The sequence below is a fragment of the Galleria mellonella genome, unplaced genomic scaffold, assembly GCF_026898425.1.
Source record: "Galleria mellonella isolate WM207_F2 unplaced genomic scaffold, CSIRO_AGI_GalMel_v1 utg803, whole genome shotgun sequence".
NCBI lineage: Eukaryota > Metazoa > Arthropoda > Insecta > Lepidoptera > Pyralidae > Galleria > Galleria mellonella.
Window position 1 is genome coordinate 145,939 of NW_026442160.1, and position 14,966 is coordinate 160,904.

The window sequence follows — 14,966 nt, forward strand, 5'->3', positions numbered from 1 at the left end:
AATTGAAATGTTGTAACGCGATATGTGCGCTGATTTTGACCAATTTGGATTGTTTCTTCTGAATCATACCCGTACAGGTCCCTACCTACCTACTAACAGTGTCAACATTGAAGAATTAATCTTGACGTGAACAATAAAGGACCATAATACACGACCTTAACGTTGATATTCCATTAAAACCAATCGTACCTATTAAACATTTGTATATCTACATTAAAGGATATTTAACATGTTATCCTAACAAAAGGGTTGTGTGGAAGGACCACGTAATTAGCATAACCCAAACAGTGGGGACGTTGATCTTATGTAATACACGTATTTTCCTTTAAACGGATTCTTTAGTAACTATTCAATATTACATGAGATCTCTAAAGGGCTCCATACACGGAGCGACAATCGTAATTGTTAGTCGTTCGATTAAATTTGAATTACTAATCGCACATGAACAGTCGTATTTCATTAAAACCATCTTAACATTATGATGATGATAACCGTGTGGTCCCGGCGTAGAATAACCCCTTCCTATCCCGTGGGTGTCGTAAGAGCAGATTAAGGGACGGCAAAGGATGGACATTTTAAAACATCTACAAAGCCCTAGCTGCGGGTATTAATCCGCCCGCCAAACGTGGCAACTACTGGCAAAACCAAGGGGGAGGCTTATATTCAGTAGATAGTTGAAGACTGGTATGATGATATGATGACGTGTACAGCAATATCACATTTAATACGTTGATCGAATAACCGATTGCAAATCGCAACGAAAAACTCACAAAAAATATGATAAGATTGTTCGATCAATCTAATATGGTGAGATCGTGTTTTTTTTTTTACAGGTGATAATAAAATAGTAACCCCACCCGCGTTATCGGTATACACCGACGAGGCACCAGTGAAGGATGATAGGTGAGTATGAAACAGGTCAGTTAGCCCATCGTGACGAATTCAATAAGAATTGTTCACGATGGTTTCCAGGGGGAACCACGTGAACCAGAATTCGTCATGATGGACTAATTGACTTGCTATATCGTCACTTATCATCCTACACTGGTGTCCCGCCGGTGTATACCGATAGCGCGGGTGGGGTAACCATTCCATTATCATTCATTAAAAAAAAAAAAACATTAAGGCTGTCACGTGCACGTTGCCGATCCTGAAGAATCGTTTTGAATCCTAAATATTCCTCTGCAACATTTAGAATACAATTTTATTTTTATTGACTTAATACCACATCTTCCATCATACTTTCTATCTCAAAAGCCGAGGTAAACAAACGAATCGCAGAGATTAATCGTTAGATTGATCAAAGTAAAATTCTCACCGTGTATGTGTGGCTTAACGAACTGTAGAAAGGCTATTTCATGGGAAAAGCTTACGTCCTTCGGTAGTCAGGTAGATGTCTACGGATTAGTTAAGTCCTATAAGGGTTCTAATTCTTGTGTCTTTTTGTTGCAGGCTTTTATTTATTATGCTTATACTACTATACACATATTATACAGATAATATATATATATATAATTTTTTATTTTTCAATTACACTTATATTTATAGCTCGCATCAGTACTGTACAATGTCTCAGTCGTTGTTGGACTGAATATTCTGGTTTTATATTCTTATAATTTACGTTCGAGTGCACGATGCATTTTTCCGTTAAAAATAGAGGGCGCTACTTTTACAATTAATTCAAATGCGCGCTCGTGGACTCGCTCCTAGTTTCATAACTTTATTTATTTATTTTATTATAACTTTCTAGAAATAACTAAGTATTATAAATTAACTTATTTATAATCATGTTGAACCTTAACATTGTGTAATTGTTAATTTAATAATGTGTTCTAATATTTATTATTTCTTTTACATAAGTGAATACGACTACTTACAATAGCTTATTCTATTATAAAACATTGATATTGATTAATTTGTTAGTTTGAAACATTCAAATACTAAATATTTCTGTTTTTAGCAAAACGAAATACAATCACTTACTTAATTCATTTAAATAGAAATAACAGTCGAATGAGAATCTTAATTTCTGTTTGCAGCAAAAGGAAATACAAACATTAAATTTATTTTTATTGCGATTTAACTTTACGTTTTAATAGAAAATCATTTGCGTTTATGAAAATATTTTACATTTCTTTATAAAGGTAATACCGAGTTAATTTTTCCTCGTTCACAGTTATAGATAATAAAATTGTTCGAAGAATATATATATATATATATATATATATATATATATATATATATATATATATATATATATATATATATATATATATATATATATATATATGTAAAATATATATAAATTTAATTTAATATAGTATATATAATATTTATGATATAATCTACAATATATGTATATATTATATTATATAAAAAAATAGTAAATTTTAAAGTAGACTGAATTTTTTTTATCTAAGATTGCAATACTAAAAAAAGGTCGCATTTTGTATTGATTTAAAAAAAAATTGTGTCAAAATTTAGTCACCCAAATATCATACTAAAATTTAACTTCTTTTTTTGCGACTAGATACTCTATCAGTATAATTTATGTGTGCTCATATTTTTTAACTAATTCTAGTTAAAAAATAATAATTTGGCGCCAAATATAATTTAAAAAATCAACATGGACGTATCACTTTGGCTTCAATTGTATTATTGAGAGTCAATGTAAGCAAATGGCTTCGAACCGCTTGTTCTGGCTGTTCATGGGAATAATGTGTAATTCCTAAATATCTATCTATATAAACATATCATTTAATTATATTATTTCGCTCTGTATAATCTTCTTTAATTAAAACAGTATAATATTACGTTTCTTCTATGATTACTATCCATAGCTTTTTTTTTTTTACAACACAGGGGGCAAACAAGCATGCGGCTCACCTGATGGTAAGTGACTACCGCCGCCCATGGTCACCCACAACACCTACGGCATTGCAGGTGTGCTGCCGGCCTTTTAAAAAGGAATATGCTCTTTTCTTGAAGGTTATGTTGTCGTATCGGTTCGGAAATACCAAGATTGACTACAATTATATTAATTACTAGCTATGCAATCTTTTAATTACATAAATAATATATTTACGTTAGAGACTCGCTAGATTACATTTCAATCTTTAAAACGATATAGCGGTCTAGAAATATGAGGATGCATATTACTAGCAGCAGGAGATTTTTTTTATTGAGTAAAAATGTTAAGATAACTCCGCCTGCGCTAACGGTATACGCTGGCAGGATTCCTGTGATGGATGATCTGTGAAGACGAAAGCAAGTCAGTTGGCCCTTCGTGACGAATTTTACACAAATTAACCACGACGGTTTCCAGTAGGACCACGTGGAGGTCGACCTGACAGAGTATATTGCTAGTAATGGGACTGGTAATCCGCATTACTAACAAAACCATACATATGTATATACATAATTGACCAAATGAAAGTAGACAAAAATGTATTTTTTTATAAATAGGTAAATTAATTTTTTTGTGTAATGTAAGTTGGCCACCAACCTCAAACACTTTCTGTTCTTATCTAATGGTTAGCTGGTAGAGAATTCCATAAAGCTAAATGCATTAAGCTCGCCATTTGTGCAAATTTTATTGTGCAATAAAGAATAAATAACTCCACTGTACTACCAATATAAATATTACTACTTTTCATCAAATGAACGATCGTTCACGTGTACAAGTTAATGAAAATTATATTTAAAAATATAAAAAAATTGGTTTACTTAAACTTCCGTTCTATCTGATTATTTAAACATCAGATTTTAATATGATAACAAAATGAGCGGAATCGACATTATTTGTTCTTTGTGCCCTTTCTAATTTAGCCAAAGGGATCCCCTTTCAACGGCAAAATTTTCAAAGAAATACATTAAAGGACCGGAAAATTCTGTTACGGGATATCTGATTGTTTTCATTGAATTTAAAAGTGAAAACAAATAGATATGGACTTTTCACGATGATAATATACGTATATATAAGTTGCTTTTTAAATATTATTTTCCCATATTCTCTCTTTTCTTTCATACAAATCATATATTTAATGGAGAACTGACTGACATACTAATACAGTATTTATTTATTTATACTTTATTGTACACACGAATTATAATGAAAAATATGACAGAGGTAAATAAATATGTAAAGGCGAGCTTAACACTAAGAGAGATCCTCTTCCAGCAAACCCAAAGTGGAAAAAAGAATTGTTGATAATAAGGTCTAACACAGCCCCATCGTCAATATACCATCTGGCCGGTTACCTCTGGAAAGCGTCATAATTAATTCGTATGGAATTCATTACGATGGGCCGACTGACTTGCTTTCGTCCTCACCTATCATTTCTCACTGGGGCCCAACAGCGTATACCGATAGAGCAGGCGGGGTTACCATTCCATTATCACCCATTAAAAAAAAGCTTATAAAAAATATTACTAAGGATTTCCACACTAGCAATAATTTGTCATTTCACATCATAGAACATTTTTAAACTACTATTATACGTGTAAATAAAAAAAAAATGCAATGAAATTAGTGTTCTCGTGTCATATCATTGTATCAGGCTTTAACAGTTCACTGCTGAATATAGGCCTCCCCGATAGGGGGAGTTTTGCTAGTAGATGCCACGTTTGGCAGGCGGATTGGCAACCGCATTTAGGGATTATTATTACATTTACCAGAGGGAGACTTTGTACAAAAGTCGATTGCTTGAGTACCTCTGTCCCATTCGTGTTTCAACCGTGAAGCAGTTGTGTTTGCATGGCTGTGTTTCGGTTCGAAGGGTGGGATATGGCGTGAATTTACAGGGTACAGAGGAATAACACCTGAATCCTCAGGAATGGCACCGCATGGGGGGTATCATGGGCGAAACAGTATACTCTGTTATGTCCATGGTACTGCTCATGTCTATATGCGACGGATACCACTTTCCATCAGGTGGGTCGTCAGCTTGTTTGCCATTCTAAGTTGTATAAAAAAAAAGGCTTTGGTGATGTTTAAAGAGGGAAGCTGCTGCCCATTCCTCGTCCTTTAAGTTCCCTTAGTCGTCTCTTACAACACCCACAGGTGGCCCATTCTTTGCCGGGACCACACAGCTTTCTTTTGTACTACATACTAATTTATTTGCGAAAGGTTTCAGCGTTTTTAAAATAAAATTAAGAATCTTCATTAGTATTCTCACTTTTGACAATGGCTTGTCGTCTAAGTAACTAAAGTTATGTTACACTTTCAACATTTTAGGCGGTGCTTTTAAGCATCTTTCCATAACAAGCTATAAGTTTAAAAAGATAACATTTAAAATTTTGGTTACCTCGGTGGTGTAGCGGTTTAACACTCCGTCGCTTTCCAATGGCTGCGGGTTCGATCCCTGCACAATAGAAATATTATGTATAATTATATAATCTTTATAGTCACATAAATATTTATATTCATAAGTACTTATATGTACGTTTGTATATATCTGAGCATTTTTAACGTGTTCAATTGTAAATATTTTACTGAACTAGGTGTTATCTTGTTATCTTGTGAAAGTTCATATTACTGTTTATTTGATAAGAATCATTGTATTTAATTCTGCTATCATTTATATGTGTGTGACTGCCAACACTCGAAGATTGACCACCACTATTACTACCAGAAGTTACATAACCTTCCATATAAGCCATCAATCTCCGACTGCCATTTTGTTCACGCACGTTTTGCGACACGTATTGCACCTCTAAACGAGGTATTTTCAGACAAATTATTAGATCACTTACATCCATTCGTATTTGATTCGTCTATCAATCATCTAGTACATGTGTATAGAACTAGAACAAGTTGTACTTAGTTTTTGGACTAGATGATGCACTATGTTTATGTCCAGAATTATTCATATATTATTAAAAACAGAAAAGAAAATATTTCAAATAAACTTGACCCTATGATAAGTAGTTTCAAGAACGTTCATCCTTTTGGCTTATCGAAGTGTGGCAAGATCACAATTATCTGTCAATTTTTAAAAACAATAATTTTGAAGGGTTCTGAAGGGAATATATAATTTCAAAAGTGCTCTGCTACCGAATAAAAATGTTAATCACAGAATATTTTGCATATAAAAACTTTTTTTATATTTTGCTTAAGAATTTATCAAATAAATTTTCAGTGGCAGCTTAATAATAATAGAATATTATTGCATGATACAATGGCCTTTTTAATACTAATCTATTATTTATAACAGCTTTAGTATATAATTAAGAATTAGGTCATATTATTAAATAAAAAATAAAAGCAGTTTTACAACCAAACAAATTGTTAAATTGACAAACAAATATTTGTTAATTTAACAATATGTTAAAATGACAAATATTTCAGTAAAGTATATCATCATCATCATATTAGCTTTTAACTGTCCACTGTTATATAAGCCTCCCTGTAGGGGGGTTTTGCTTGCAGTTGCCACGCTTGGCCGTCAAGCGTTGAATCAGCATCGAATTCAGTTAGCTTAGCTAGCAGTGTAATGCAAGCTTTATCTACTGTGTGATCTTAATATGGCGGCGCGGCTGTACGTAGTATATTTCGATGTCTTCTTTTCATTTACTTCGGCTTACACATATGGGAACATAATGTAAGGAAAATCTAAGTAGACAAACGAGAGAAAGTAACATATGTATAGAATTTGTATACTAATATAAAAACGGGAATATACATGTGTAGATTGTATGCCTGAGTATTCTGTAATTTCGTTGTATTCTTAGATTATATAGATACAGCATTCGAGAAATAAATATAGAAGTTATAAAGGAATCACTCATAACTATTTATCACGCAATATTGTATGAAAAAGTTGACCCATTTTTTTCGAAACATTTCTATGGAGACGCTCTATTTATATAATCTGAGATTATGTTATAACCAACCTATAAAATCGAAGTACAGCTACCTCCCATGATAACTTAGCTTGTACGGCTGTTTCGGCTTGAATGATTTTTTTTAGATAATGCCCTGTTCCAAAATCCTCGGAACTAATTACACTTCGCTAACGGGATCTCAGTTGCATCTTTTTTTATACAACTTAGAATGGCAAACAAGCTGACGGCCCACCTGATGGAAAGTGGTAACCGTCGCCTATAAACATGAGCGGTACCTTGGACATAACAGAGTATACTGTTTCGCCCATGATACCTCCCAAGCGTTGCCATTCCTGAGGATTCAGGTGTTATTGTACTGTATTCTCTGTGTCCATGGTACTGATCATGTTTATAGGCGACGGTTACCACTTTCCTTCAGGTGGGCCGTCAGCTTGTTTGCCATTATAAGTTGTATAAAAAAAGTCCCATGCGGGGTAGGCAGAGAGAACCAAGTACCAAAGACTGTATTATATCATAACTAGTCTCATGTTTGCACGCCGGTTCCGGACTCTTAACTCCCTTAGATAGAACACGATCTATCTGATCACATTTATTTATTATTTTATTCTTTACTTGCACCAAAAATAATAAAATATAAAATGATAATTAGAAAAACTAAGTGAAATACAGTAATATTTTTTTTTTACAACACAGGGGGCAAACGAGCATGCGGCTCACCTGATGGTAAGTGACTACCGCCGCCCATGGTCACCCACAACACCTACGGCATTGCAGGCGTGCTGCCGGCCTTTTAAAAAGGAATATGCTCTTTTCTTGAAGGTTATGTTGTCGTATCGGTTCGGAAATACTGCTGCTGGAAGTTGATTCCAAAGAGTGGAGTATATAACAGTCTTGGCCACAACAGAATATCAGTGTTTTGCTCTTTTGAGGGTAAAGCAATAAACTGAGTTGTAACCATTTTGTGTTACTATGGCACACGCATGAAAGAAGGAAATTGTTGTTTTATATATTTTGTTTTTTTTTTGTTGCTTTTTTTGTTTTTCATTCTTTTATCTCTTTTACTGTATATGTCTGTATTATGTATATGTTTATGTTATTATTTGTGTGCTGTAAGTAATGTAAATAAATTATCTATCTATCTAGTATAAAGTACAAATAAAAATATATATATAAAAGTACAAAAGGCGTCATCACAATCGGTTAGTCTAGATGGTCTAGGTCTCAATTACTATACTTTACTGTCATCTACTACACTTGATCATGTAATGATCGTGTCAAAGATAATGACTATACAGATATAAAATCATCAATTACAAGAACGATGTTGATGAATAAATACGGCATTTATTTTATTGAAGCATTTAACCTACAAACGTGATATCCCATCATAATATAAATACAGTTATGCAATTGAAGCAAACAGGTTAAAAACTGCATCGTATCAAAATAGTAAAGGCTCGTTCATATAGGTAATCAATAATACGTATATTTATATCTATAGTACAAAAAATTAGTTCACTTTGTTTCTTTTTTATATCACTGAGGTGGCAAACAAGCATACGGCCCACCTGATTGTAAGCGGTTACCGTAGCCTATGAACGCCTGCAATACCAGAGGTATTACGCGCGCGTTGCCGACCCTGAAGAAACTTCTTTACCCCCCTTTTGAAGAACCCCATGCTGTAGTCTCTTGGGAAAACATCGACAGGGAGCTCATTCCATAACCTGAGTGTTTGTGGGAGAAAACATCTCTGAAACCGCGTTGTACGCGACCATTTAGGCTGTAAGGTATGAGGGTGAATTCCCTGTCGATGGCGAGCCGTACGATTATAGAAAGTGGCTTTTTTATTTCAATTTAAATGATGCTTAAGTTATTAATACACTTTCATATCCCTAACCAAATTTTCCTTCAAAAAGTCCCTTCGTGAACATTATCTCTCTCTCTGTTTAACGTGGTGGTTGACTGGTAGAGAATGCCATTAGGCATTAAGTCCGCCCTGTAGACATTTTTCAATGTGTGCAAAAGTATAAAATAAATAAATGTTTTTCTAATGGGTGAAAATGGCATGGTAACCTCGCCTATGTTATCGGTATACGCTAGCGAAGCACCAGTTGAGGGATGACTGGTGAGGATTGAAAGGCAGGTCAGTTAGCCCATCGTGACGAATTCAACAATAAATTAGTGACGATAATAGGGTACATTGATAGCAATGGGGGCTAATCTCCCCGTTACTAACAATCCCTTCCCCCCCTCATAATATTCATAATGTAAATAAAGATTTTATTTGTTATTTGAAAACGATGTTGTACTTGCCAGATATTCATTATATTTACGTACTCCATAATTTTAATAAGCAATTTAAAAACAAAGTTTTGTAATTTTCAAACCTCTCATTAGAATCTGGCTATTGTATAGAGCTATAATTTTTAATAAGACAAATCAAACAAGCTAAAACACGATGGATTTATCATGCGTAGCTTACGAGGTCCTTTGGCCTTCCATCTTCGTCATCAGTCCAGCTCGATTGTATCGAAATATATATCATCGCCGAACTTACAGGTGTCGTAAGAACTTGTAGATGTCGTAAGAGACTAAGGGAACTCATGGTGGAGGGATGGTCAACAGCGTCCCTCTTAAAACATCACCAAAAGCCAAATTGCAGTTGCCAACTTGCCTGCTAAGCGTGGCAAATACTAGCAAACCCCCTCTTTATTGGGGAGGCCATGTTCAGCAGTGGACAGTTAAAGACTAATACAAGAACAATGCAATTTTTTTTCACCAATATGCAAAATTTCAATTTAATCGGACGCCAGCAAGCGGTTAATAAAGAGTCTGCAAATTCTGAACGGAAAAATCAACATAAAAATGCAAGTTAAGTAAAAGCTTGCAATGAAATGAAATGAAACAAAAATTAAATAAAACAAACCAAAACGAGACGAGACGAAATGAAACGAAGAGAAATGTATTAGCAACGAACGTGGTTAATCGAGATAGTGTTATAATTGGCCACCCTTAACATTCAGCCAGTTCGACATGCAACATTTTTAAAAGAAATTCACTCAAAATATATCTGTAAATATATACACTGTCCTATTTATGTTTCTGCCGTGAAGCAGTTGTGTTTGTTTGGGTGTGTTGCATTTTGAAATATGACCTCAGGAATGGCAACGTATGAAGGGCATGGGTGATACATGATATTCTAAGGGTGGGTAATAATATCTAGCAATATCTATATATCGCCCATGATACCCCCCATGTGTTGCCATTCCTGAGGACTCAGGTGTTATTCCTCTGTACCCAGTAAATTCACGCCTAATATTGTAGTTACAATATCTATACATATATTGGACCAATAACAGATATATTAGATATCTATTATCCAATATATAATATCAAAAAGAAAAATGCGCTCGTAATGAATATATTATCCGACTGGCATTAGCGATATCGCAACGGGTGGTCACCAATGTCCAGAGGAACTAATTATATAGATATCGGATATTACCCATCTGTATATTTGGTAATGTCCATGTACTTTTATATCCATGGATGATAGTTACTACTCCCTTCCATCAGGTGGGCCGTCAGCTTGTTTGCCATTGTAAATTGTATAAAATAAATAATATCCAAATGTAATAAAGCAAGTAGATAAATAAATAGCCGAGGTTTTCCCAAGAGACTACATACAGCATGAGGTTCTTCAAAAAGTTGGTAAAGAGGTTTCTTCATGGTCGGCAACGCGGATGTAATACCTCTGGTATTGCAGGCGTTCATAGGCTACGGTAACCGCTTACCATCAGGTGAGCCGTATGCCTGTTAACCACCTCAGTGGTATAAAACAAAAATTGAGCGTTAACAAAACAAAATTACCATAATATTATAAATTGCACGTACTGAACGATATAAAGTTGCCTCGTGCCTATTTTTATTATTTTTCGTGGAGCATATTGCAAACGTAGTTTATGAGTTCTGATATTTGTTACATTAATACGCATAAATATATTGTACTGACGGTTATCTTTAGAACAATGTTATTTTTCTGAACATCTATATTAAATTCTTGGTCGCAGCCATAGTTTGTATCGTAAAAGAGCAAAATAATAGTGATATTTTTACAGAGATATTGTAAGAATCTAGAAATAAAGGGTTTTGGAATAGAAAGCAAAAATTTGTAGACATTTAATATTTGTTCGCTTCTGTCTTTATTTTTTTTTTTTTGCAACTTTAAATGGCGAACAAGCTGACGCTCCAGTTGATGTAAAGTGGTAACAGTCGCCTATAGACATGAACAGTAACATGGACACAACAGAGCATATATACTGTTTCGCCCATGATACCCCCCCATGCGTTGCCATTGCTGAGGACTCAGGTTATTCCTCTGTGCCCTGTAAATTCACGCCATATCCCACCCTTCAAACCGAAACACAGCCATGCAAACACAACTGCTTCACGGTTGAAACACGAATGGGACAGAATCTTTCTTCCTCTCTCTCTTTTCACATGTTATTGAATAAAAGAAAGTAATAAATTTATAAATAAAAGTAAAGGCATATATGATTAAGAAACTTATTTCACTTCCAGGAAAACATTGACAGTTTATAGCACCAACTTTTATTTTGTTTCTTCAACAAATGCGAACAAAAGGGGTATTATCCCGGTTACACCAATCAATCAATCAATTTACAAAGATACAAGGACGAACAAATCACACGAGCCGAAAAATGTTACACCATTCGAAATCTTATGTCTAATATCTTCCGTATATATCAAAGAATCTTCATCATCATCGTATAAGCCTTTAAATGTCCACTGCTGAACATAAGCCTCCCCTTTGGGGGGTTATGACAGTAGCTGCCACGCTTGGCAGCCAGATTGGCATCACTGCTGCCCAACCCTCGCCCTCCCTTATTCGGCTCTTATGACACCCATGGGAAAGAAAAGAGTGGCTTATTCTATGCCGGGACCACACAGTCAAAAATAATCTTATCAATGCGTAATCAAAACTTTTTAAAAATATGGGTTGTTAAAAAAATCTTGCGGTTGGAAACAGCTAGTTTACGTATAAATCGCATGTCACGTTACTCGTTCACGCCAATCTTCAAAAACGCGCAATCAATTTTAATGAAATTTTGCAAACACGTATTGTTTGCTCCAAGTAAAGAGATAGAATAGTTTTTAATCCGATAAGAAAAAAATTGTCCAGTAGGTGGCGTTAGTGGCAAAACAACATTTACCGGATGAGTTAATATATATAGACATTGATGCTCTTTTTGTGTTTGCTGGAAGAGAACTCTTTTAGAGTTAAGCTTGCCTTTGTACATTTTACTACTTACCGCTGTTATATTTTTGTATTATTTATGTAATATCAATGTGTACAATAACGTATAAATAAAATATTATATTTCTAAATCGGTGACGTTATGAAAGCACCTTTACTTACGATTTGATTTAAATGTTCTTCCGTGTCTATTACCGTGTCATGACACGAAAATGTCTCGTTCATTATTAAGAGCACTCATAACAAAGTATGGCAACGTCGCAGTTATCTGTCAATCTTTAAAACCAATTGAACTATTTCGTTCTATCTAATTGATCATTTAATGAAATCGTGCTCCACAAAACAAAACGGATTTCCATTGTGTCAAAACCAATTATTTGGATATCAAAATTAAACTAATGAACCTGAGAAGTATCATGGGCGAAACAGTATACTCTGTTATGTCTATGGTACTGTTCATATCTATAGGCGACGGTTACCGCTTTCCATCAAGTGGGCTGTCAACCTGTTTGCCATTCTAAGTTGTATAAAAAAAAAAAAAAAAAAAAAAAATTACATTTCGGTTTTTCAAAGTTGACTCGGAGAGAATGCTATATAGCATTAAGTCCTCCATTTGTACCAAACATTTTTTATAATGTGGTTAATATAGAACAAATAAATAAATAAATATTAAATTTAAATTAACTTTAAAAAAAGATCATATCCTGTAATTAATGCATTTATTTGTTTAACTTTATGTACATAACAAAAGTAAACATGTCGAACATAATACCTAAAGGCGACTTCTACCAGGCAACCATAGGCAAAAAGAGATGTTTGATACATAATATACTTTTTATTTCAAATCTACGCGAGAGAAGCCACGTTATAAAACTAAAAAGGCAACTCACAACGCGACCTTTTATTGATAACATAAGACATAAGCGGTCCAGACAACAGTGACAGTGCTGATAGATGTGTTTTCGTACTTACCTCGCCTCCCAAAAATGGCGGGAAACGTCCAAATAAATTGACGTAGGTCTTTGATACAGATTATACAAAATGTCACGTAAGTTGTTTCACCACAGACGGATTATAACTTTTTGTAACCGACTTAAAAAAAAGTGGTTCTCAATTCGATTGTTTTATTATGTTTGTTACTTCATAACTCAGTCAGTTATGAACCGATTTGTAAAATTCCTTTTCTACCTGAAGAAAGACTTTCAAATTGTTCCCATATACATTTAATCTAAATGTTTCTATGGTTTAGTTTTTAAATAAAATAACTGCTTTTACCACAATGGAATTCGGTGTTTTTTCCTGGACCAAAATCTTAAGTTATTATGAATCTTAGTATGACAAATAAGCTGACGGTCCACCTGGTGGAAAGTGGTAACCGTCTCCTATAGATATGAACAGTGTCATGAGTATATTGTGTCATCCATGATTCCTCTCCTACGTTGACATTCCTCGGGACTAAGGTGTTATTCCTCTGTACCCTGTAAGTTCACTGCCATATCCCGCCCTTCAAATCGAAACACAGTCATGCAAATTACTGCTTCACGGCAGAAACACGAATGCGATAGAGTATATATTTACAGATATATTTTAAATAAAGTTTGTTTAAAAATGTTGCATGTCGAACTGGCTGAATGTTAAGGCTGCCGAAAAAATTATAACACTATCTCAATTAACCACGTTCGTTGCTAATAAATTACACTTCGTTTCGTTCTGTCTCTTCTTATTTCGTTTTATTTCATTTAATTCATTGCTTTGCAGGCTTTTACTTGCTTTTTTGTTACTTGTTATGTTGATATTCCGTTCAAAATTAGCAAACTATTTTTTAACCACTTGCTGGCTTCCGATTAAATTGAAATTTGGCAGAAACACGAATGGGACAGAGGTACCCAAGCAGACGACTTTTGTGCAAAGTCTTCCTTTAGTATACATGATAGATTAAAATTACTTAATGTCCAAAAAAATGAAGCAACACTTCCACGTTATTACGTCACCAATTAAACGCTTGTTTTCGTAAATTACGAACTTGCCTCTTATAAATTTTACTGCCGTATAGTAAAGGTTATAGTCTCAGTTTCCGCCATCTAATGTTAAAAGTTAAATTAAAACCTCTAACAAAGTTAATTCAATCAAAATATTATGTTCGGTGCGTAAAAATCTTGTCACGGCTGTTATCACACAATTTTCTTGGCGTCTTTCTTAAAGAAATTTTCAAAAAGAATGAAATTCTCGAATTTGTATTTTAAATCCGCGAGTTACAAGCTAATACAGAGTTAATACTTTATGGTGTACTACTTGTAAGGAGTCAGTGGATGCAAGTGGCTCAAAACTGTTTCTTATGGCGGTCGATTGGGAAACTTATGTTTAGCAGTGGACAGATAATGGCTGAGATAATGATAATATACTAGCGATATCTCGCGACTTCACCAACGTGAATCAATATATATACAAAAAACTTTGTAATCGTTTTTACAAAAATTGCACGACTTGAGGAGTATGAAATTTCGCATACTTTTAGTATATTACAGAGGAGTACAGAATGCTAATATATTTTTATTAAATTACATAAAAAATACATTAAATCAATAAAAATAAAAACACACACTACCATGTATTTGACACATACACACATATATACTCTTTTGTTTATTGTTAAAATCTGTGGTCAAATTGAGAATAGATTAATATTGTTTGTCTTTAATATTATTTGTCTATGGTCTTACTGAATGTCAAACATAATCATAATAAGTTCATTTATTAAAACATATGTTACGGTCGAATTTCTATCACGGAGCGATCACTAGTTAAAATTATTTATAAACTTCTGTTATTTAAAATCGCTTAA

At 34.0% G+C, this 14,966-nt stretch overlaps 1 protein-coding gene across 1 annotated transcript in view; it reads right to left on the reverse strand.

Annotated features, from left to right (window-relative positions):
- The window catches only part of LOC113522757 (uncharacterized), a 216,739-nt gene that overhangs the window by 88,423 nt on the left and 113,350 nt on the right, over positions 1–14,966 (reverse strand). The window contains exon 2 of the mRNA XM_026908565.3: positions 5,307–5,363. The gene's annotated coding sequence lies outside the window, so the exon portion shown is untranslated. The remainder of the gene's footprint in view (positions 1–5,306; positions 5,364–14,966) is intronic.